The 23937-nt window shown below is 41.7% G+C and overlaps 1 long non-coding RNA gene across 1 annotated transcript in view; it reads left to right on the forward strand.

Annotated features, from left to right (window-relative positions):
- The first annotated feature begins 1334 nt into the window (after positions 1-1334).
- LOC140702270 (uncharacterized) overlaps positions 1335-23937 on the forward strand; it is a 67938-nt gene continuing 45335 nt past the window's right edge. Inside the window, exons 1-2 of the long non-coding RNA XR_012081381.2 lie at positions 1335-3916; positions 6918-7098. This is a non-coding gene — a long non-coding RNA (uncharacterized LOC140702270). The remainder of the gene's footprint in view (positions 3917-6917; positions 7099-23937) is intronic.

Raw genomic sequence — 23937 nt, forward strand, 5'->3', positions numbered from 1 at the left:
CCCCTCTTCTTGTGGCATACTACATTTTAATGAGATTATAATACCCCTTTTTCCTTCTCTTTCTTGCAGATGATGAAGAAAATGTGTTTCCACAAAGCAAGCAATAGGGTTGCTTTGTGGAAAGCAAGCGTCAGTGGTATACTAGGTGGAGATTCCATTTCTGTCTTCTGTGTCCTATACTCATTGCTAATGCTATGTCTCTCTTCACATGTTGTACAAAACACTCTGCTCGACCTAAGGTTCACAGGATTCCACATCAGTGCTGGCACCAAGAAAAACGGCATCCGAGTGCCCTTTAGACACCCCTCCCACTCCATTCTGATTCGGAAAGTCATCCAGAGGGTTTACGGGATCTGAGTACAAAGTAGTGTTCAGGATCCTGTTGCCACCTCTTCAAGGATTTATACCTACTATATGTGTACAAAGCTGTATTCCATGGATTTTGATGCAGCCCAAATTAAACCAAAGAAATTGAAAAAGGAATCTAGTTAAAAAGTAGTTGAAAAAAGATTGTTTTTGTAGCTAGGACTCAAACAAACTGCAGAACCTTGGGAGGATGAAAAGGAGTTGCAGATGTGCTTTTTGCCATCCTAGATTTGTGAAGGTAGTATGTTTAAAAGAACAAAAAGCTCAGTTTCGTGCTCCCAGAGCACAGTTTGGAACCACCTGAGTTACACTTAGCATCTGCTTCAGTTCCACTTGGGACTCCTCATGCTCAGGTTTTGGTGCACATCTTTTCAGCCCATCCCCTCAAGACCGGGCTCCTTGTGACCATCCCTACGGGCATTGCAGTCCATAATGATTGGCTTCTGGATAATGCCAAGCGGACTCCACAGCCTCATCATTCATGACAAAGCAAGTTTTTCTAGCAAATATAGACAAGGCTTTCAGATTAATTGGGGGGGGGGAACACAAAAGTGGCTCTTACTTTCATTTTTATTTGTCCATTAATTTCAGAAAAAGAACCTCTGAAATCTGGGTGCTTCATTTTAACAAAAGAGAGGATCCTAAAGGATTCTGATTCTTTTGTGTTTCCCTCTTTTGGTCACCTTTTCCTTCCCCTCTTGTATGTCAAATCACCCAGGAAAGGTTTAATCAGATAGCCTAGTGATGGTTGCTGACAGCAGCCAATGAGAACATCTGGAAGGACAAGAAAAGGGTGTTTTGAGTGGTAAAAGGAGCTAGCTTGGTTAGAGCCCAGTGAAGAATATTCTTTGCTACAGTCCTTCCTTGTGGGTGGATTCTGTGTGCTTCTGAGCCAATGGTGCCCTCTACCTTGATTGTGCTTTATTTCTGTACCAATGGATTCTTTCTGCCTTTTTTCCAGATTTTTTTTTGGGGGGGGACCATCCACCTATATTTCATAGTATTATGTTTGTTGCTGCTGACAGGCAGCCTGCCTATGGTGCCAGCATAATTCCTTGGGCTTATAATTTTTTGTCCCCCTTCCCTGATTTCTGAGGTTTTGCCTGAGTTCTGTTAATACTGTAGGCACTGCAGATCTTTATGCAGTTACAGAAATTTTGATCCCAAGATCCAAAATATATTCCTGTGTTTTATTCTAGGTTTGGTAGCAGTGGTATTATCTACTAAAGAAGTAACCTAAATCTGATCTAAGGCATTGTAGTAGCACAGAATGTAAGGCCATCTATGCTTCCTTAAGTTCTGCAAGGAAGAAATCGTCGTTGTCGTTTAGTCGTGTCCGACTCTTCGTGACCCTATGGACCAGAGCATGCCAAGCCCTCCTATCTTCTACTGCCTCACAGAGTTGTGTCAAATTCATGTTGGTTGCTTCACAGACAGTGTCCAGCCATCTCATCCTCGGTCGTCCCCTTCTCCTCTTGCCATCACACTTTCCCAACATCAGGGTCTTTTCCAGGCAGTCTTTTCTTCTCATTAGATGGCCAAAGTACTGGAGCCTCAGCTTCAGGATCTGTCCTTCCAGTGAGCACTCAGGGTTGATTTCCTTCAGAACGGATAGGTTTGTTCTCCTTGCAGTCCAGGGGATTCTCAAGAGTCTCCTCCAGCACCACAATTCAAAGGCATCAATTCTTCGGCGGTCTGCTTTCTTTATGGTCCAGCTCTCACTTCCATACATCACAACAGGAAAAACCATAGCTTTGACTATTCGGGCTTTTGTTGGCAAGGTGATGTCTCTGCTTTTTAAGATGCTGTCAAGATTTGTCATCGCTTTCCTCCCAAGAAGCAGGCGTCTTTTAATTTCGTGGCTGCTGTCTCCATCTGCAGTGATCATGGACCCCAGGAAAATAAAATCTGTCACTGCCTCCATATCTTCCCCTTCTATTTCCCAGGAGGTAATGGGACCAGTGGCCATAATCTTAGTTTTTTTGATGTTGAGTTTCAGACCGTTTTTTGCACTCTCCTCTTTCACCCTCATTACAAGGTTCTTTAATTCCTCCTCACTTTCTGCCATCAGAGTGGTGTCATCTGCATATCGGAGGTTGTTGATATTTCTTCCGGCAATCTTAATTCCGGCTTGGGATTGCTCCAGTCCAGCCTTCCGCATGATGTATTCTGCATATAAGTTGAATAAGCTGGGGGATAATATACAGCCTTGTCGTACTCCTTTCCCAATTTTGAACCAAGCAAGGAAGAAAGGTGAGATAGAATTGAATGGATGGATGGATGGATGGATGGATGGATGGATGGATGGATGGATGGATGGATGGATGGATGGATGGATGGATGGAAATGTCAAGCATTACTTGTGTATAGTGTCTATGGACTCTTACATTGTTGCTTATTGATTCTTAGAATTCTGTAGATGATTATGATGATTCTGTTTCTCAGTATTGCTGGTGTGTGGGGCTGAATCAAGCCTAAAAACTGGGTTCAAGGCCTAAAATATTTACAGGTAAGATAACCTTTTTTGTTGTTGCAAAATCACTGTTTTTTTTAATGCAAGGAAGCAAATTAGCAGCTATTAGCACTAGTTGTAAACTGTTAGCCTTCTTGGAATGACTCCGGTCACATTTCTTCCCTTAATATTTGATACTTTGCGATTTTTGTATTTTCTTTACTTTTGAGGTTACTGGCTGATAGAACTTCAACTTCTCTAAGTATGCATGCCATTGCTGCTTATCCAGAAGTATAATATCATGCTTATTAAAGTCAACTGTCTCTCCATGATAATTTGCTTTTCCCAGTATCTCACTGCAAATTCTTTTTCTTTTTCTTCTTTGTGCAGTCTGGCTATTCTTCTGCAGTTTCATTTCCCTGCTGACAGGCCTCCAGTAAATATAGGTATTTCTGGCAGATCATGCCTGATCAAAGGACCTTAAACATGATGTAGGACAAGAGTGACGGAGATTGTCTTTGGCTTCAATATCCTTCATCACAGCTCTCTGTTTTGGCCACTGCAAGATGGAATAAAAACATGCACATAACATTTCATGAGGTGAATGCTTATTTTATTAACATGGAAATATCCACTTGTGAGGACAAAGAGCTTCCCATCTCTTACCATTCACAGGGACAGATTAACCATTCATGTTCCTTTGCAGAATATTTTTAGAAACAACGCTGGTTGGTCTGTTTTATGACTCCCCCCCCTCTTTAAAATAATTTGTGTTTATCAAAACCTACATTTCCAAGCACAACCAGTAAATGTCACTATTCTAAAGTAGAATTGAAAAAAATGACTTGACCCGAGTCATCATGACATGCGTAGCAATGGAGGCACCATTAATATTCTTGAAAGCATCTCTCCTCAACCCCACCCCACCTACGACTTTCTTATTTGCATTCCGGAATAGCTTTAACATGCACAGCTAGTACTCTCTTCTTGTTACACTCAATTTGGTCCAGAAACCAATTCATATGGGGAGATGTCACCATCAACACCTCTGCAGTATTGCTTTCATTCAATCCTGACTACCGTCTTCTGCTTTGCATGGTCTGTATCTTACATTATGTTCCAAAGAGTAATTTTTAACTCCTTTTGCATGGACTTAATTTCCTAGCTGTTGTTATTCATACCATCTGTTAAGGTTGGCCTTAGGTGTAATTGAATGCCCCTTAATTTACTAAGTTTTTTTTTTGTTTCAAAGTAGTTTGCTGAGGTGGTGTTTACTTTTCAGACCTTGTATATGTTACAGAAATAAGCTCTAGTGATGTTGCTGATTAAAAATCCTGGAAATATTTGAGGTGACATTTCTGTACAAAATGCATGAACATTTTTCCCACTTTGAGAATGTTTCTGCATATTTATGAGAGCAGTATTTTGAGGCTTGTACACATACATACATGCATACCACACACACACAATTGTGATAACTCCGAAAAGAATAGTTAGCAGAATGAAAACTTTTAGCTCTGGAAGAGCAAACTGGTAAATACTTTGAAAATCAAACTTTACAAGGGGATTAAAGGAAGAAGTGGGGGAGAGAGGAAAGGAGGGGTATTATTTAAGCACATTTTTAACTTCACTATTGTATTTGTCGTGGAAGCACCTTACATTTAAGATCCTCATCAGCAATTATATAAAGGCTTTTAAAAAATCACTTACCGTATTTTTCACACCATAAGACGCACTTTTCCCCCACAAAACAGGGGGGTGGAAAGTCTGTGCGTCTTATGGAGTGAAGAAAACAGATTATATTTTCCTGTTTCCTTCTCCTAAAAAATGGTGCGTCTTATGGAAAGGTGTGTCTTATGGAGCGAAAAATACGGTATTTCGATGAAATAAAGAAATGCTGGCTGAAATTCTGTTGGTGTAATTTACACCACATAAGGCTTATGATGTAATTAAGAACAGTGATTTCTCAGGCATGAAAGAAAAATTACTTGGGAGCCTTAGTAGCTTTGGGAACAGAAATGTTTAATTCCCCCCCACACACACACACAAAAGCTATTGTTTCAGTGGCTTCTCTTCAAGTGATCAGCTTTACTTGGTGTACATTATGCCAACAGGATTTCAGCTGGGGATGGGGTTATTAATTCAAATTCAGTGCTATGTAGAAGTATAAAAATAATTAGAAGCTACAAAGAGTGAGAAAAGAGATGGAAGATACACATTGTAGATGACTGCATTTCACCCAAAAGTGAATCTATCATGAAATACTCGTCTAAAAATTAGCTAAGTGAGACTTGGGGAAAAGATAAGTAAAACTTTTTCTCAGCTGAAGGTAAGAAAGGAACCCAACGGTGTGGCCATGGGGCGGCTCATGGAGCATGATGGGAAGGTGCCTAAGCCCACAATTTTGGGGTGAAGCACCCCCTGCACTAGGGACAAGCCGGCTGTGGTCAGGATGCTGCTGAATGCCACCCGCTGGGGCTGGCCAACCATCAGGAAGGCCATTGCTTTCATGCTGTCTTTTGAACTTCCTGAAGAATAAAATCCCACTATACGAGACTTCCTGATTGCTCCACTGTATGAAACAAGATGTTGAACTAATCCTAGGATGAGTGATTTTGTAGAGGTCAGTGGGAGGCAAATTTTCACCCCCAGCATGTACCATAGCAGACATAGAAATGGCAGAAAATATGCAGAACTTGAACAAACAGGAAAGGTGTCCCCTGGCACAGTAGTTAAATCACATACTGCTGTCAAGTCTCTGCTCATATCCAAACTGATCCTGACGGGTTCACTCAGCTCAGGGTTGACTCAGCCTTCCATCCTTCTGAGGTGAGCAAAATGAGTACCCAGCTTGCTGGGAGGAAATGTGTTATTTGCTTAATTATGTTGTAAACTACCCAGAGAGTGCTGTAAGCACTATGGGGTGGTATACAATTTGAAGAAACGAATGAAGGAACACATACATACATACATACATACATACATACATACATACATACATACATACATACATACATACATACATACATACATACATACATACATACATACATACACACACACACACACACACACATACATACATACATACATACATACATACATACATACATACGTACATACGTACATACATACATACATACATACATACATACATACATACATACATACATACATACATACATACATACATACATACATACATACATACATACATACAGTGGTGCCTCGCATAACGTTTTTAATTGGTTCAAAAAAACCACACCCTTATGCGAAAAAAACTTTATGCGAAACACCATTTCCCATAGGAATGCATTGGAAACCGGTTAATCTGTTCCAATAGGCACAGATTGGCGTCCTTAAGCGAAAAAACCCATAGGAAACATTGTTAAACGATACAATGTTTCCTCCATTGGAATGTATTGAAGCCGACTCAATACATTTCAATGGCTTTGCGAAGTCAATTTTTGCAAATTTAAGTGTGTCATAAAAGGGTCAAAAATGGTTTTAAATGCTTGGATTAGCTTCTGCACCCTCTAAAACGGATGCAAAAGTTAATTTGGCTTTGATCTGACTTTTCGTTAATTTATGCTGAATTTTTCCCCCCAACTTTTGACAGCTGTCAAAATCTGACAGCTCCATTGTTTCCTATAGGGGAGAAAAAAATTCACAAAAAATTAACGAAAAGTCAGATCAACGCCAAATTAAGTATGCACACATTTTAGAAGGTGCACTAACGATTCCAAGCATTTAAAACCGTTTTTCAACATGTTAAGACACTTTTGTAATTGAAAAAATGAACATCGTTAAGTGAAGCGGGGGACCTAAAACCAAAAACGTTAAGCGAAGCAGGGTCCCAAAATCGCTATGTGAAAATCGCCCATAGGGAAAAACGTTATATGAAGCACAATCTGACTCTGAAAAAATAAACGTTAAGTGAAAAAAACGTTAAACAAAGCAAACGTTATGCGAGGCACCACTGTACGTACGTACGTACGTACGTACGTACATACATACATACATACATACATACATACATACATACATACATTTAGTTCTGGTTGGGTGCCCACATTTGTTTTTGAATTTTTTTAAATAGGTAAGTTTGATGGGTAAGCCCTGTTCCCGGAAGCCCTCACGAACAGGAAGATAACAGCTCTTAAAATTGGCTGAGAGGGTCTTGGGGGTATGATGAATGAATACTTCTGAAGCCTTCAGTGATGCACCCACAGACCTGACTTGACATACTCTTGAACTGGAAGGCTCCTTCATCTCGTCTGGTGAGTCTCTTCTTATATACGGAGCCATAAAATAAGAAATGGCAGTGGGGAATCACAGTGAAGTTCTTTAGAGTTGAGCTGGTTCAGTTTCAGTTCTTCTGCCACCTCCTGTTCCCTCTCTGTAAAAGTACTTTTTGAATTCAGCAAGACGGACTTTGCATTTAAAGCTTGTGTTCTGCTGGTGTACCTGTTCATTTCTCACATATGAATGGGGGTGTTTCCTATTCATTTTGCTTCAAATGGTTTCGCAGCATGTTTATGTTCTTCTTTGTGTGTGTGTGTGTGTGTGTGTGTGTTTGTATTTGTATTTGGTGGGAAGGGAAGGAAGTACACTTAGAGGTAACTACACAGGCATTTAGTATACTGTTTGGTCTGCTGTGGGAATGAGCTGGTTCGCTCCTTTTGCAGATGACATATTTGCCAGAATGAACAAGCCTAGCCCCAGTGCATTTTTACCAAACCATTCTGGGTCCCTACAGCTACTGCTTTTTAGGTGTTCTCTCGGTTTTGGTTCATTTCCAGCATGGGCAATTGTTGGGACTGAACCACAGCGAGTTTTGTGCTTTAATTTCCCAGCTGGTTTAAACCCCCCTACATATCATTAGTGCTAACTACCTAATGCTATGGGGAAGTTGAAAATGAAAAACTTCCTTTCTTCCTCAGCTCCTCAGAAGGAGGATGATAATAATAATAATAATAATAATAATAATAATAATAATAATAATAATAATAATAATAATAATAATAATAATAATAATAATAATAATAATAATAATAATAATAATAATAATAATAATAATAATAATAATAATAATAAAAGAATTAGGACAACACTGACATGCATGTAGCCTTTAGAGAATGTTTTTTTAAATAAACTCAAAGCTTCCTCCAAGAAACAGAAGACAGGAGGGAGCAAGGAGGGGGGAAATCTTTCTTTTCTTTGACTTTTCTTAAAAGTTGGGTCAAGAGTCTGAATCCAGTGCTGAGGACTGGGTATTGCTGCTGCTTCCTCATCCCCTCCCCTTTCTCTGGCTGCCGTCACCACCAGTGCAGTACGCACAACTGCTTGAGTACTCGCCTGCTTGTCTTCTTTCTTTCCTTTCTTGTTGGCCTCCTTGGAAATTGCTTTGTCCTCAACCCATTGGCAACCGGGCTCATGCTATTTCTAAGGATGGCTTGTGGCAGTTGATGACAATTTCACTGCAGTGGCTTGTGCTGATGGACCTCACAAAAGGGCTTTTAAGGAGGCAGACCAACTAGGATCACCCGAGGTGCATATTCCATGAGGAATCAAAGATCACACCATGTGGGATTCCCAAAGCTCTACCTGACTTTAAGTGAACCTATTTAGCCCATATCAGCCTACTTGAACCAGCTTGTGTAGCTAAGCCCTTAGTTCTTTCGCCTGTATAATTTATAGCACACAAGGTTTATATATTTGTTCATAAAAGCCAAGAAAAGTGAAACCTCGTCCTCCTCCGGTTTTAACAGAGTCTCAGAAGAAATTTGGGCTCAGAGATTATGCAGAAGCCTTCAACAAAGGTGTTGGAATCCAGTGAGCTTCTGTGCAAAGCTTTGTAATCAGTTTATGTTTATTTCTGATGTTGAAGAAAATGAAGTACAGAGGGTTTGGAATAGTGTTTGAGATGCTAGCATCACCATCTGTCTCCTCATCCCATTTACTCATCCATATATATCTGATTCACCACCTCTACCCCAGAAACTTTCTGCTTAAATAACTTGGAAGCATTCTGTTTCAGAGACGGCGGATGTGCCAACCGTTTTTAAATAGCCACAAAATGTTAGAGGCAGCTCTAAACAACAACATTGCATTGCAGCCCAAAGAGTCGCCAAGGTTTTTGAGCTAGTTCTACTTCCTGCACAGGATTAAATTTATTTTCTCTCCAATCATCAGCTGTAAAAATCTGTCCTTTACATTTCTCATTATGTCATTGAAGTTTTCTCTTTTTATGTGTTTTATGCTTTCCTGGTCTTTGTACAATTCCATAGCATATTTTCACTGATCACTCTCTTAGTCCATGACATTCTCAACACCCTGTGAAGAAAACCATATTTAAAATTCTTTAACCTTCTTTACTGCATACCTTGTTGAAGATCACAATTCCAGACCACACAGTAGAGTTGAGAATACACATCACTGTACTTTGGATGTTACACTTTTCCAAATTTTGTAATGTACAATGATTTCTTTACTCAAAATATGTGTACTGTATATGAAGGAAAGCAGTGTGTGAAAGTGCTGAAGACGGTAGCCTGCCTGTTCCATAAAAATGTGTATATAAGGAAATAAATGTGTATTATAGTTGAGAGAGATAACTCCATCTATTTGCATTTCAGATCATTTTGTGTGCTCTGTCTAATTTCCAGGTTACTTTGCAGCCTTATTTAAGCTGCACCAGAATCTTTGTCTGAGTCTATATCTAATATTCTTTTTCAAAAATCAAAATAGACTTTGATGCACTTTAATAAAAAAAAGCTGAATACTGTAACAAACAAAGAGCAAACTCTGGTGGAAAAGTGTGTTCCAGTGTATAGGTGAATGTAGAAGGTATGGATCATTTTTAAATAACAAGAATGTATGCTTTCCGAAGAATTCTCAGAGTCTGGAAAATGTCTAGGGACCGCTGTCAGCCTACAATCTAAAGTTGTCATCAGATACGAGATTTTCAGGTTTATTGGACTGTATATCCCATAATTACCTTTCTGCAACAATCTTGTACACACCTAAATTTGCTCAGTTGGAAGAAAAGGTCTAAACTGGAAGACGTAGCTAGGCCTAGCTCTAACCAAGCTTCCTGTTCTTGCCCCAGAGCTAGCTGGAAGCTTCCTTTATGGACAGGAAGCTAGGTGAAGCTAGTCCCATGTAACTTCAAAGCCTTCCGTGTTAGGCCTTTCCTGCCAGTTGAACCAATTTAGGTATCTTCAAGGTATGTTTACTTCATGTAGAGATCCAAGAAAGGGAAATTATGAGATCTGTAGTTCAAGAAATCCCAAACCCCATCCCTAGTTGCTATCTTTTGCATACATGTTTGGTAACCATGGAGATGAATTAAAAAAACAGATTGCGATATTCATCAGAAATCACTGATTTGTTAAATATTCGTCCCTTCATATTAGTGGGTTCCACAGACTCTGATGATTATGAAGGGATGAATATTTCCCCATTTTTATTTGTCCCCTATACGAAGAGAGGGAATGCTAGCCTTCCCTCTCTCTTCCTATGGCTATTCCTATGGCTCTTTCCCATTCTGCCTACCAGCCTGCCAATCAGCTGATCAGCGAGATGATCGGCGGCCACTCACTGTGAAACCCCAGGACAGGGCCAGGAAGTATTTATAGGAGTGCCGTCGCTCCCTACTCGCACAAAGGGGACTCAAACCTCTCCTCCACCTTCTCCACCTAGAAAAGAAAGCAAGGAGGTGGATACTAAAGAGTTGGAGGAACTGAGAGACAGAGAGGGACAAAAACATCAAGGGGTGGATACCAGGGATCTGGTATTGGGGATAAAAAGGTTAAGTGTGGCGGTGCAAACCAGTGAGATTTTGGAGGGAAGAGGGGAACGCTCGGTGGAGGCGGGCGCAGGAGATATAAGGGAGAAGATCCCAGGCAGTTGGGAAAAGTTTTGGGTCCAGGATCCCTGGACAGGGAAATGGGAACAAGGCAAGGTTCCCCAAAAGGAGGCTGAGCGGCGAAGGCGCCAGGGTCAGCAACCCCGTCCATCATATTGGGGAGAGACGGAAGCGAAGGAGTGGAGGCGCTGTCTCCAAGAAGAACGTGAGGCGATAGCACGAGAGATCGAGGCCAAGAAAACATGGCGTCTTTCCGAGCTCCAGAAGATGGGAGTCTTCCCAGACCGTGGCTGGCCAGTCTGAGAGGGGGTTCCCCGCTCTGGGGTTGGAGCGCAGATGAAGAGGCCCTTCCGTTACTAGCCACGGAGGGAGACGAAGGTGAAACCCTGGTTATAGAGAAGGTCTTATCTGGACTGTGGGAGTTTGACGAGCTAAACCCGTTTGTTAACAATGTTTGGACACCCTTGCAGTCAAGGTTTCAACAGCAAGAGATGTTAAGTCCTGTTCAAAAGGACGCTACAGTTAATGTTGGGACGTTAATAAATGAAGAACATGTTGTTGAACTTAAACTGTCTCATACTTTATTGAGTGTGACAGAAGCCCCTAATAACGAACCCTCAACACTCACCCCCCAGCCTATCCCCCAGCCCTTCCTCTCCCTACCTTAGCTGCCACCTCCACTCCACCCCCTGCCGCCACCACCACCCCTGCCATCAACCTCCATCATAATTGCCACTGCCACTGCCTGCCTTAAGGGAATCCAGGCTGCCTTTTGCATAGGTCATGCCTGCAGAAGCCAGCTGGAGATGATGGCAGTGGAAATTACAGTGGGGGTGTGTCGGCGGGGGTGGCGAGGGTGCAGTGGTGGCATGGGGCAGTGGGGGGGTCAGGATTATTTTTAGTAACACCCCACACACACAAATCAACAAATAAATTGGTGCTTTGTTGGTTCATGGGGGCAACTCTGTGCTTTGTGAGTCATCAACTCTTGATGACTCACAAAGCAGGATGACTTGCTAAAAATGGCGAGTCATCCCCATCTCTAATGCCTGGGAATCGGCTCCATTTAACTGAAGCTTCATTCAAAAGAAACATGTATCGGCTTGTCCTAGTCATCAGTCAGTGAGTTAGAATAGTGTTTTTGGTTTGTTTGTTTTTTAAAACGTTCACGCTTATGAATAACCAGGAACCACATTTTTAAAGACAGATTTTATTACAGTTATAGGGGACAAAGTCTGGCTAATATTGTTGTGGAGTTACACAGCATGATAGGATTGCTGGGGAGCTATTGTGCTTGAAAGCACAGTTCACCCAGCAGTGTTTTCCAGCATACATCCAGAGTTCATCAGCAGTGGGGGCAGAAATACTGTAATAATGAGCTCTTGGATTCATTGTCAAAGACACAAACAAAAGCAGCAACACTGCTTTCTTTTAGAGCCTCCGAAACACAAGCAGATGTAATCAAAGCAAATGGAACAAAGGACAGAAGAAAAAAAACACTTATACAGCAGCTTGACTTCTAGCATTTCTTTTGGTCCTTTTATATTATTATGTTTGTGGAAGGTTTTTTAATATTATTATTATTTTGTAAACCTCAGTGAGAACAACTTGATGGCCACAGTGTATTTTACTCACATTAAAATGTCACACCAAAGGCTGGATACCATAAAAGAAAACTGGAAGATATACTGAAAGAATTTATAATGTCATCTTGGGCAGCTTATTTCTCTGATGGTCAGTGAATTCTGCTTTCACACACAAGCATACCTGCACAAACTAGGTTATGGAAAGAGAAATGTCATACATTTGCTTTTGAAATAATAACAGATTTCATTCATTGTTCTTGGTTTGTGTTTTTTGTGTGTGTGTGTTTGAGTGTGTGTGTGTGTGTGTGTGTGTGTGTGTGTGTTTAGTTTTCAGAACTGAGAATCTCAGAGATTAAACAGAAGAACCACTTGGGCTGGTCAGCTAAGGTTCCACTCCTTATCAATACTCTCTCAACCAGGAATGAATACTCGCTAGAGAAAGGGAAACTGGGAGGATCAGAATCAGATCAAGAAGGGTTCAAATCCCCTTTAGCAGTTTCCTTCATAAACACCTTCTGTCACTTCCATTCAAATTCTTGATATGCTTATTCAGAGGTCCCTGTGTCCCTTCCTCTCTGGATAGAGTGGACCCTCAACCTACAGACTTAATCTGTATTGGAACGGTGGCCGCAGGTCAAAAAGTCCGTAGATCGAATATGCATTTTCCATAGAAATGCATTGAAAAACCATTAATCCATTTCGGCCCAAGAAAAAAAAAATACCCCCCAAAAAACTAAAACTAAAACAGTGCAAGCACCTGGGGCTGGAAAAAAAAAAACCCAAAAAACCCCTACAAACATAGCCCTACCAGCTCAATCCCACCCTGCAAAAGAAAAAAAAGTTTTAAAAAAGCAAAAAGCAGTACCTTACCTGCACCCTCGTGACTGCCGCTGCTGGGCCTGGCCTCCACCACCGCCTTTCTCCCCCATCACCTGGCTTCGCCGCTGCTGAAACCACCATCGGGGAAGCCCTTCAGGAGAAGCCAGGTGACAGGGAAGAAAGGCAGGAGTCGATCTGGCCTTTCTCCCCCACCACCCGGCTTCGCCGCTGCTGAAACCACCATTGGGCACAGCGCTTTGGGAGAAGCTGGGCGGTGGGGAAGAAAGGCCGGATTGGCTCCTGCCCTTCTTCCCCACTGCCCGGGTTCTCCCAAAGGGCTGCCCTGATGGTGGTTTCGGCAGTAGAGAAGCCGGGCAGCGGGGGAGAAAGTTGGGAGGCAATCTGGCCTTTCTCCCCCCCCTGCATGGCTTCTCCCAAAGGGCTGCCCCGATGGTGCTGGAAGCCCAGAAGGCTAAGCCCAGCTGGGATGGTCCGGCGGCTCACCTCCTCGTGGCAGTAGCAGCAGCAGTGGAAGCCCGGAAGGCTGAGCCTCCCTTTTCCAAACCATTGGGGTGAAAGAGCTAAAGAAGCAGCCTCTTTGCCACCAAGGGTTTGAATTTCCCACCCTTTTCCCCTACCTTTTTTGGCCCGTACCTCGAAGCTCCGGCCACAAGTTGAATCCAAAATTTTGCAGCTGGAGCTGTCCGTACGTCGAAAAGTCTGTAGGTGCGGTCATTCGTAGGTCGAGGGACTACTATATTGTGTTTTAAGTGACATTCCAGAGAGCATAGCAACTCCCCTTGAAAAAAAAATATTGCTCCATTTGGGATATCATTATTTTTTGTGTCAGCTGCCATACCTGCACCATTCTCAAACATGGTCGCTATAATTCCCCTTAGAATGAAATATTGTGGAGGAGAAAGATGGTAGCTGCCAGAGTTACATGAGAGCTCAGCTAACTTCTCCTTCAAAAAGGTCCTCTCATAAAACCTAGACAAAATCTCACCTACACCCCAACATCATGACTTGTGAATGCAGTCATGAATGTGGGTGGTGACATTTGGGTGTTTTGCTTCAATGTGCACTTGGATTTATATGAAATGTGTTAGTTATCAAGAGTGTTCAGGAAGGAGGGTATAGTGGGTTTCCTCATTTTGTCTTTATACCAGGTTCGTGACATGGAAAGGGATCAGGGATGAGGATCAGATGAACATACTTGGGATTTGCAGTAAGAATGTATGACAAATCACTGATATCATAATCTTCATATTTGCATTGAGATGTACTCAAAAGTCATTTACAGTTGTGTTCAAAATTATTCAGCCCTCAATGCTGTAAAGGGGTTTAGGGACTATAGTGTGCATTTGGAATTGTATTCAGAATGAAATCCTACAAGGACGTTTTAAAGAACCAAATGCAACTAAAATAACATCAATTGTTTATGTAATACAGTAGTAAATGTTTCTTTTGTGGTTTCTTCATTGCCACAATTATTCAACCCCTTAAAGACTACCACTCTGAAGAAGAGAGGTTCATTCAGGTGTTTTCGAACAGGTATTGAAAACACCTGTGGATGTCACCGAGCACCAATCAAGCATAATAAGCACCAATTAGGCAGCTTTAAAAGGACTGTGATACTCAGCTCCTTCTAGACATTTGCTAGTGTGGTTACAAACATGGTGAAGTCAAGAGAATGGTCCAGGAAGACAAGAGAAGAGGTGATTTGTCTTCACAGGAAGGGCAATGGCTATAAGAAGATTGCAAAGAAGTTAAACATACCAAGAGACACCATAGGAAGCATCATTCGCAAATTCAAGGCAAAGGGCACTGTTGAAATGCTACCTGGTCGTGGAAGAAAGAAGATGCTGACTTCGACTGCTGTGCGCTACCTGAAGCGTAGAGTGGTGAAAAGTCCCCGTGTGACTGCTGAGGAACTGAAAAAAGATTTGTCAGATGTGGGTATAGAAGTTTCAGCTCAGACAATAAGGCGCACACTGCGTAATGAAGGTCTCCATGCCAGAACCCCCAGGCGCACCCCCTTGCTGTCTCCCAAGAATAAGAAGAGTCGACTGCAGTATGCCAAAAGTCATGTGGGCAAACCACAAAAGTTGTGGGATAGTGTTCTGTGGACTGATGAAACAAAATTAGAACTGTTTGGGCCCATGGATCAACGCTATGTTTGGAGGAGGAAGAACAAGGCATATGACGAAAAGAACACCTTGCCTACTGTGAAGCATGGCGGAGGGTCAATAATGCTTTGGGGCTGTTTTGCTTCTGCAGGTACAGGGAAGCTTCAGCGTGTACAAGGTACCATGAATTCTCTTCAGTACCAGGAGATATTGGATGAAAATGTGATGTAGTCCGTCACACACCTGAGGCTTGGGAGATGTTGGACCTTTCAACAGGACAATGATCCCAAGCATACCTCCAAGTCCACTAGAGCATGGTTGCAGAGGAAAGGCTGGAACATTTTGGAGTGGCCATCGCAATCACCAGACTTAAATCCGATTGAGAACCTCTGGTGGGACTTAAAGAAAGCAGTTGCAGTGCGCAAGCCTAAGAATTTGACTGAACTGGAGGCTTTTGCCCATGAAGAATGGGCGAAGATACCCGTAGATCGCTGCAAGACACTTGTGTCAAGCTATGCTTCACGTTTAAAAGCTGTTATAACTGTAAAAGGATGTTGTACTAAGTACTAAGTTTGAATGTCACTTGGGGGTTGAATAAAAACTAATAATGATGTGAGCACAGAAAAGACATTTGTGGTTATTTCATTATAAACTTAAGGTTATATTTCTCTGACCTACAAGTGCCTCTTTCATGTAAATGTAAGCAAGATGACTGAATGATCAAAATCAATGTCAAAATGGCCAAAACATTCAATTTCAGTGGGGGCTGAATAATTTTGAACACAACTGTATTAGTTATTTATAAAATAAAATGTTTTATTTTAAAAAAAAACACTGAGCTGACCAGTTTTCTAAGGGCTTGGAGTGCTTAACATTTAAAAATCTGAATGAACCTCTGTTTATTCAACCGCAACTGGCTGTGACACTGAATAACGATTACCATTATTTTTTTTTCTTAGCAATGCCTTATCTTTAACAACTTTTTTGAGAGGCTGGTACAGTATGGTTATCTTCATGCTGAAAACGATGGTTAGCTACTGAATTTGGGCCATGCAGATAAAGGAGAATTTTGTTTCAATTTGTTTTTTTAAGGATTTCTCAAAATGTCTTCAATATTCAGGATGGAAAGTTTTTGAGGTTTAAAAATGAAACATCATTTAAAAATTGAAGTGAGAACTCACAGATTTGCCCATCTTTAGTACCGACAGGGAGAATTGTCTTTGCTTTTCATTTTAGGGAGAACTGATCCTATTTTCCCATCCTGACCCAATAAGGGGAATAAACCCCTTTAAACTTTCCAACCGCAGACACCCAAATTTTGTAGTGCAGTCTCATTAATTTGTATAATAAGGAAAAGATCATAGAAGAAGGCATAAATTGGGAAGAAATAGTTGTTAAAAATGTCCCACATAAAAACTGCATGTGAATGTGTGTAATAGGAGAAATGACATATAAATATGCACACAGGGAAGTATGCACAAAAAACGGAACTTTTTGTACTTCTTTTCCGAACAAATGTTCACATAATGATGAAGAAATCAGATAAAGAGATCTTGGTTATGCAAATAACATGAACCGGAATTGACAAACTCATCCACCCCTTTATTTCTCTACGTTGAGAATGTGATTGGTTGAATGTTAACTTGTGACCTTCAGCTGGGTAGAAATTTGAACTCATGTCTCCTTACTCTTGGGAAAGGACACGAAACTGGGCCTTCTCGGCGGTGGCTCCTCACCTCTGGAATAACCTTCCTCTGGTTATTCGTGCGGCCCCTATGCTGGGCACTTTTAAGAGTCAACTAAAAACATGATTGTATGTTCAGGCCTTCCCTCCTGTCAATATTTAATTCTTTCTTTCTTTTTTCTTTCATTTATTATTTGTTTTATTATTGTATGTGTTATGGACGGTTTGTAAAATTCTTATGTTTTCGAAGCCGCCCAGAGTGGTCGACCAGACCAGATGGGCGGGATATAAATAAATAAATAAATAAATAAATAAATAAATAAATAAATAAATAAATAAATAAATAAATAAATAAATACTCTAACATCAGCAATCTGCTATGCAGGCCATGCCTGTTTTCCAAATGGCTTTTAAGGTGCCGGAGAACATGATGAATTATATTTGTTGAATGTTCAGGCAAGAGGTTGAGGGAACCAGAGGAAGTGAAAAAATACAGCTCCAAGCAGGCTTTGTGTCATATAGGCCATGGGATCTTGAAGGAAAACTTGGCTGCCGATCAAGGTGCCCACAGAGGGAGGAGAGGCTGTTAATAAGGGGGTGTATCAGCACTCTGTAGAGAAGCTGGTCACCCGCCAAAAAAATATCACTGGAATAACTTAAGCTCTGCCAATTAGTCCTACTAGGGAGGGAATAAGGTCAAAGGAATGAAGACTTGTGTGGATAAATTGTCAGCCTGGCAGTATTAAGCCCCTGCAATGGGTTACAAAGGACAAATTAAAGAAAACTTCCAAGCTTGCCGCCGCTTGTGCCAAGAGCGATGTTACTATCTCCTCCCCAAAACAGCTCCCGCTGGTACCTATTTGGCCTCTTCTACAAAGGATTAGCAAATGGCATATGAAATGAAACAATTCATTCATCCTGCATGTTTGGACTGCTGTGCCAACGGGCTCATTTATCTCAACCGGTTTGGGACATGTGCCATTCAGTATTCATTTCACAGATAGTGCACGTTTGAGGACATTATCGGTGATTGACTCATATTAGGTAATAGGTTCCTTATGCATATGGCCGACATTGTTTAGATATTGTCTGGGGTGATGGATATTTTACCGTCATTTCCCTCCTTGCAAACAGCAGGGCAGCTTTATCTCTCTCTTTCCATATCCCAGCTGCTCCCATTCACCAACTGAGCATATCCTTTGCTACATGACAACACCGTAGATGTGAAGAGGAAGCCGTATCGAGATGTCCCCTTTGATCTGCCTTAATTTGCTGCATCAGGATAAACCACAGCTGTATAGCGATGGGATGGAATAGACGGCTTCAGAGCCAGAGGTCAAGAGTTTATCTCCCCACTGTGACTCCCAGGTAAAAAAAAGCCAGCTTATGTAGCCATGGGCAAGCTGCACAGTCCCACGGTGCCTTCCCCCCCCACAAAAAAACAGGCCCCCATAAGCCACTTCTGAATACTTAATATCTACAAAAGGCTTGCCATGAGGTGAAACTGGCTTGTTTTATTTATTATTTATTTAAAATAATTTTACTCCACCTTTCTCCTTAAAAAGGACTCAAGACAGCTTACAACATTGAAATACAGTATTTAAAGCTGAAAAGAACAAGTATACAAGGGTGGTTTGTATCATTAAAAGGCCATATTTAAAGCTAAGAATTATAAGGATATCTTTAAATGGGAAAAAAACAAATGTCACTCTGAGAAATGGAAAATACAAAAATGGGAAACACGAGTAGTACTAAAAACCCAGTGAAAGCAGCAATACACATCCATCCATTTAAAAAAAAAATCCTCTCAAGCCATGGACCCATTGGTGAAATATGCCTGCGTGATCCCGCAACTGCAGATCATAGAATGTTCATGTTTTGTGGTCACGTGACACATATTCTGAGACCTGCAATCCCAAAATGTTTTCAAAGTACCGATACATTTGCTTGCTTTTGATGTGGTTTGTGCAGCTACATCTTGATTCCAGATGTAGGAATAATTTTCTCCTAGGTTTCTGCGGAACCCATTGGCCCCTGTGTGGGGTGAAAGCCTCACGTGCTGAATAGCACATGGACTGCCCATGCCCAGGGACATGGCATACATCCGACCACGTTATGCCCTGAACAAAAAAAAAGTAGAAGGGTGCCAGCAGGAGAGAAATGCTGCAGGGGTATCACAGATATGGAAGTATAATTCCAGTAAGGGCTATATGTCATTTGATCACAACATTTAATTTTGAGATCAAAGCGGGGAAGTGGGCAATATTTCGTAAGTATGACCACAGCCTCAGACAGCAACTTACTAAGAGAAAGCCTGCCTGAAGAGAAAGGTGTTTGTCTGCTTGTGGAGGGACAGCAAAGATGGGGAAAGTCTGGCCTCCAGTGGGAGGGAGTTCCAAAGTCTGGGAGCAGCAAGAGAGAAGGCCCTCTTCCATGTCCCCACCAAAAACACCTATGAAGGTGGTGGGACCAAGAGTAAGGGCTCCCCTGATGATCTTAGAATTTGAGTAAGCTCATAATATGAGATACAGTCTTTGAGATAGCTCAGACCAAGGCCATTTAGGGATTTAGAGGTTAAAGTGAGCATTTTGAATTGTGCCTGGCAATGGATCGGCACTCAGTGGAGCTGCTGTAACAGGAAGGTTATGTGATCCCTGTAAACAGGCCATGTCAGCTATCTGGCTTCTGCATTTTATATCCGCTGAAATTTCCTGACACTTTCCATCAGCAGCCCCACATAGAGCGTGTTACAGTAATCAAGGCAAGATAACTAGGGCATGTGTCACAGTGGCCAGATCAGATCTCTCAAGAAACAGATGTAGCTGCACACAAGTTTTAATTGTGCAAATGCATTCCTGGCCACCACTGAGACCTGGGCATCCAAACTCAGGGATGAATCCAGGAGCACCCTGGTTGACACATAATGACACCAGAATCAAAGCAATGTAGCCAATAGTGACAGACTGAGACACAGGAACTGCATGCTAGACCAGCAAAATGTTACCCCCAGTATTTTCAGTCTGAATAATCTTCATGAGTTTTACAACATCCACCAAGTTTGCAGGCTTTAGGAACTCACATCCCAAGTACAGAATCTGGCAAGTTGTGGCTGATATTGTAGCAGCAGAGCACATGTTATTTCTGATAATAATTGTGTGCCTGTGGGTGCCAGCACAAAGTAGCCCCTGACACCTTCTTGGGTCAATGACTCACCCAATTCCTCAGGATATGCAATCCCTAGGCATTGTTGGTGTGTGTGTGTGTGGGGGGGGTGATGGTCACTACTGCAAAAAACAGGGTGACTCTTCACTGCCTGTTCCTGCTACCCCCCTCGGCCACATCTCCTTGGGGGAAACAGTTAATGAAGGTTGTGCCTGAGGCTCCCCCAAGGACATGGTAGGAAGGAAGGGACAGAAAGAAATTATAATACTAAGGAAAAAGGAAAAAGCAGCAAGAGAAGCAATCCAGGTTCAAGCAGTACTCTTTCCCATCCACTGTGCCCTGGAGTATATCTGCAAGCCCCCAGACGGGGGAGGGGGGAGGGAGAGAGGTATCCTTGAAAAAGAAAGAGAATAACTAGGCTTTTATGCCTAGAGTGGTCACAATTGACTAGATAGGCGGGGTATAAATGAAATGAAATGAAATGAAATGAAATGAAATGAAATGAAATAAATAAATAAATAAATAAATAAATAAATAAATAAATAAATAAATAACCCCCCCCCCCAAAAAAGGGAAATCTAATGGACCAGGAGCTGTTGGTGTTTATTTTGCTAACATTCATCCATACATTTGTGGGAAACTCCTACCTGAAGGTTGTAGCTGCATTCTGTTTCAGTGACATGCAAACACTCCTGGCAGGAAGTGGCAGCTGCCAGCAGGCCGGGTAGCCCTTCTTCTGCCCTTTCACTTAGAGGTAGAGCATAAGATCAAAGGCTTATTTTAGCCAATCCTAGTTATGATTAGGTAACTAGCATCCTATCTGTGTCTCTCATAACATACTATGTAATCATGCTAAAATCAATAAAAAGAGCCCTCAGGGCGTTGCCAGTAGGCTCCGCTGGCTCGGACATCCGCTGTCGACTCCTTTGTTCTTTCTCTCTCCAAGGCAATGAGCCTTTCCTTTGTTCCTTGGTCACCAACATACATCTACCTCTAGAATTTGGTACCCTCTAAATTTTGGCGCTCTGGGACTTGTTTAGGTGTCCCAGTTGTTCCACCCTAATTTTTATTGGAATTTTGTTTGCAACCTCACATACTATCTGGGAGGGACTTTTCTGAGCTGGCGTGGTTATCTATGCAGTTCTTACCAATGGTTCTTTCCAGCCTTTGAATTCAAGCACTCACGTTTCTCCTGAGTGTTTCTTGCTGTTGATCTGTTGACAACTGTAAGTACTGAAATGTTTTTATTATTTCTCTTACAAATCCATCACAGTGAGTTACCGGGACTTTAAGTGCCAGTTAATGAGAAAGGGGCGGACTATTGGGGGAACTTGTAGCTATTCTCTTCTGCGAATCTCTGTACTTCTACCAGAAATTTAAAACTTTGCAACACTTATAGCCGTGGTTTCAGGCTAATGTTGGGTTTGGTATGCCAGTTGATTTAGACTGGAAGACAGGCTTGGAAAACTAGGACTATTATTTTTATCTCATGTTTGCCTTCAGCTTAAATGAGATCAGAGCAAAGCTTTACAGGACCTGGAAATATTTAGGACTAGTAAGTAAACAGAACTTGGGGCTTTTTTCAGCAATGCAATTATACTGCACCTGCACATGAACACACTCATGGATGAGCTAACTTATCAATGAAATCGATAGCACCAAAGGGACAAAGTGAACTCTGAGGTTCTGTATATAAGCCTTTGTAAATTTTGTAGCATGATGAGAATTCAAAGCAATGACAGCCGATCAAACACCCACAAGTGCAGCCCGCTCCTACAAAGAGATGTACCTCCATATCTTTTTTTCCTTTCACCTGATGCTCCTCTTTCTCAAAAAGCAAAGATTGCCGGCAGTCTTTTTTTCTTCCTCAAAAGTCACAAGGGCATACTTTGGAGAGATATTAGTTAAACCTGTTTGCCTAGCAACACAAGAGCAGGTACCTATTGTATTCTTGTTCAAAACTATCATTTATCTTAGACTGGAGAAAGCCAACATGACCTATTTTTCCACTTTTAAAGAAAAGGGGTGGGGGGGGAAGTGCCTCTGAGAACAAATTAGATATTGTGTAACCAAAAGTGCCGTTTTTATGTTTTCTCCACTTTGACAAGAAAGGTGTTACATTTATCTGCAAACACACTGGAAGCCAGGAGGGGAGATGGTAGGATCTGATACTGTTAACTAAAAGAATGGGATTCACGTTTTTACTCCCCTTGGGTGTCTGATCCCATCTACCCACCCACCCCCATTAAAGTGTCTTCTTTGAGAACTCATATATGCAGCCTCTTGGATGGAATTTCACCTGAGCAAAGACTGCTTTTGATTCCACCACCAAATGATTAAACAAGACCGTTGCTCTGTGGGCCATTGCATGTTTATAAGGAAAGAACTTTGCTGTCTTCATGGCAACACCCTCTTTATAGCATGTCCTCCCTCGGGAGAAGTGGACTATCAGATCCCTGTCACACTCTTCTATAGGCTGACAGATATTTGGAAAGGTTATAAAGAAGATGACATCAATAGGTGTTGATGCTCATAGATTGTCACGGATAATGGTACAAATGCTTTTATTTTGTTTGGCATTGTTTTCTTGAGGTAAATCCAAGTTTGCGTGTAATGAGAGTAGATCCATTGAAATTTGTTTGTTTGTTTGTTTCCTCTAAGGGTTTGTTTGTTCCATTTTTACCCCACCCATCTAGATTCTTCAAATAACATTTGTGATTAAGAACAATAAAAATGAATAAAGAAAACAGGATCAAAATGGGGAAAAGGAAGTTGTGTCATGGGAAGGGGTGAAGGCCTGCCGGGATAACCCAGTCTTGGAGGTCACCACGCCCACTACTAATAATGATCAAGTCCCTGCTTCTCTAACTGTGACTAAACTTGGATTTGTCTCCTTGTTTTATAATGTTTGTTTGTTTCATAGACTTCTATACCACCCCATTAATGTGAGACATTATTCTAGGACGTTCACGAATCAGAAGACCTGAACAAAACAGAAATAACAGTAGCCCAAATAATAAGAGAAACAAAATCAAAACAAATCATATTGGTTAAAACATCCCAACATCACAAAGCCCAGACAGTGGGATTTTTACCCATCATAGGGCGGGCAGTGGCAAATTCAGAGGGGCTCGCTGTTAGAAGCCTCAAAAAAGAGCCCTATCGGAAGCAGCCTCTTGAAGATAGGGAGGGAGGAGGCCCAACTGGTCTCTCCTTCAGAGTGGCCATCTTGAGCATGGCCTGAGAGGATCTGGTGGCATGGGTGGATGATCTTGGGGAAAGAGGCGCAGACAAATAATGAGGACCCAAATGGAGATGGAGATATTCATGTTCATATATGAATACCATTCAAAGGGCAAGATCCATAATTCAAGGGTTCCCAGGCACTACAACAATAATCCTCACAACAACTCTCCAAGATACACACTTTCAAGAACCCAGGGCCACATGCAATCCCCACAAATATCCCATTACCCAACTTTGACAGAAAGAAATCTCCTAACACAAACCTCTTGGCCTAAAATGCAGCAGGCTCTCACCATAGCACTGCACCCAGCAATGGATCGCTGAGGAAGACATCAATAGATATATCAGGAAAGCTGCAACAACCAGCGAACGTAATACAGTACAGAGCTCTCCACAGGCTCCAGGTGTTTCACCAATGATGGCTCCGCCAGGTAAAACCCAGAATGATGATATCTGCTGATAAACACACTCCAAATTTCAACTTCTGTGAAAGGGAAATTCTAGGAGACACTACTACCCCTACTATTGGATCTGAAAAAAAAATTCCCCGGGAGAAATGTCCTGATAACATTATGAATTTTAACTGAAGTATGGGAAGGTGAAGAGGAGCAGACATAAGATTG

This window comes from Pogona vitticeps, chromosome 11 (genome assembly GCF_051106095.1).
Source record: "Pogona vitticeps strain Pit_001003342236 chromosome 11, PviZW2.1, whole genome shotgun sequence".
In the NCBI taxonomy this organism is placed as follows: Eukaryota; Metazoa; Chordata; class Lepidosauria; order Squamata; family Agamidae; genus Pogona; species Pogona vitticeps.